The following is a 2420-nucleotide window of genomic DNA, read 5'->3' on the forward strand; positions in this document are numbered from 1 at the left end:
TCTCTATCTCTCTTATCTCACCCCAAACCCATGGACCCAATAGATGATGAATGGAGATGAGCTTATATTTTCTGGATCGATGAGTCAATTGGAGACGGACCAATGGATTCAGAACATGGAGGAGAATAACCCTATAGTTGGACATGATATGACCCAGCATGCTCTTCAGTGCTTTGAAAGAGGTGCTGCTACTTGGTGGAGTATATACCAAACCATCAACGGATGGCAAGGAGTAACCACTTGGAAAGAATTAAAGTTGACTCTGTAGAGATCTCAACTTGTGTCCCAGAAGTTGAAGCCTTATGGAAAGGGTATGAAGAAACCTTTTGCATGTAAGATTTGTGGAGAAATAGGACACACCCATAAAGAACACAAGGATGAATGCCCTAATTGTGAAGGAAGTCATCCAGTTGAAGAATTCCCAATTAGGCAGATTACTTGTTTCTTGTGTGAAGGGACTACCCACTATCCTGCTCAGTGTCACATTTACCCCATGGTACAACAAACCATCCAGCAGAAAAAAGAAGTAATGAAAGGAGCCCTCATGGAAATTATAGAAGCAGTTGTGATGAAGGAAGACATGGAGGACACACCTAAAGAATACCCGAGTAAACCCTACACTAAGTCTTTCTATTCATGTGGAGAAGAAGGACACATCTCCCAAAATTGTTTGAATGGGGATCTAGTAGAATTCCCGACAGAGGAAGTAGAATATGACCCACAAGAAATAGAAGCCCTAATTGGAATGGAAAAGTCCAGGAAGAGAAATCGATTGGAGCCCAGGAGGGACCTGAGTCATATCACCTGTTAGAGGTGCAAGGAGTCAGGGCACTACCTCAACAGTTGCCCAAAAAGGAAACCTCGAGACTTGTCAGAAGTAATATGTTTTAGTTGTAATGGAGCAGGGCACTTTGCCAGAGAATGCCCTAAGGAGAAGGAAACTTGTGCTAGATAGTTGAGTTTGCAACAAAAGAAATGGAGTAGTAGAAGTGAGAACATTTTCTTTTATATTGAGGTGTTGAGTTGAGACATGTAATGGAGAAGCGAGAGATTGTAATCATTTGAGAATGAATAAAGTAGCATCGTTGGTATTGATATGGATTTTATGAGTTGTTACTCTATGAAGAAGGATTTTGACCATTTTGAGGATAAGAGAAATATGGTCTATGGAAGATTTGTGCATTTTAAGGGTGGTAGTACCCTGTAAGAACCGTTGACCCCTGGAAAAGATAAGGATACTCCACTGAGTGGATTTCGGACAAAATGAATATGAGTTTTGTCTCGATATGTGTGATGCCCCAAGAGTATGTGGGATGAAGTTGGAGACCGTTAGTTGTTTGGACCAAATGTGATCAAGGAGTCAGAAGAGAATGTTAAGTTGATTCGAGATAGACTGAAGGTAGCTCAGTCCAGGCAGAAGAGTTATGTAGACTCAAAAAACTCAAGGAGGTAGTCTATGAAATTGGAGACAGATCATGTCTTCGCGTGTCCCCTATGCGAGGAGTTAAACGGATTGGAGTTAAGGGAGAGTTAGCCCCGAGATTTGTAGGACCATACCGAGTTTTGGAGCGTATGGGAGAAGTGGCCTACAAGTTGGAGTTACCCGAAGGACTGTGTAACACCCCGGATGTAATTTTCCCAATTTGTACTCCAACTCTTGCCGTTTCGGCGTTAAGTTATTTTATTTTCTCGGGTTCGGGTCTTTGTCTCCGTGTGTTGTTGTCATTGTCATGCATCTCATATCATGTCATCATGTGCATTGCATTTGCATACGTGTTCATCTCATGCATTCGAGCATTTTCCCCGTTGTCCGTTTTGCATTCCGGCGATTTGTTCTCCTCCGGTGGTCAATTCTAGCTTTCTTTCGTGTGTGGGGATTAAACATTTCCGGATTGGACTGAGACTTGCCAAGCAGCCTTGGTTTACTACCGGTAGACCGCCTGTCAAGTTTCGTATCATTTGGACTTCATTTGATACTCCAACGGTTAACCGAGGGACCGAAAAGGCCTCGTGTGTGTTGCAGCCCAACACCCCTCCAATTTGGCCCAAAACCCACCTAAGCCTTCTCCATCATCTAGAGCATTCGATCACGATCGCGTGGCCGAAAACCGCACCTCATTTGAACTCTCCTAGCTCCTCCTATGTCTATTTAAAGACCCCTCCGTTTTTCTTCTTCTTCCTCCCCCCGAAACCCTAAAAATCTCCTCCGCCGCCGCCGGACACGTCCGGACGGACCGGACGCGTCCGCTCCGCCGCTCGCGCCAACCAGAAGGCGCCACGTGTCGCCGCCGCCTCCACCAACCGCGCCGGCCAGGGGAGCCCGCGCGCAGCCCTCCCGGCCTGGGTCGCTGCCGCCGCCGCCCGGGTCTTCTCCCTCCTCCGCCCGATGCCGCTTCGCCCCTCGCCGCCCATCGCCGGCG

The sequence above is a fragment of the Triticum dicoccoides genome, chromosome 7A (genome assembly GCF_002162155.2).
Source record: "Triticum dicoccoides isolate Atlit2015 ecotype Zavitan chromosome 7A, WEW_v2.0, whole genome shotgun sequence".
NCBI lineage: Eukaryota > Viridiplantae > Streptophyta > Magnoliopsida > Poales > Poaceae > Triticum > Triticum dicoccoides.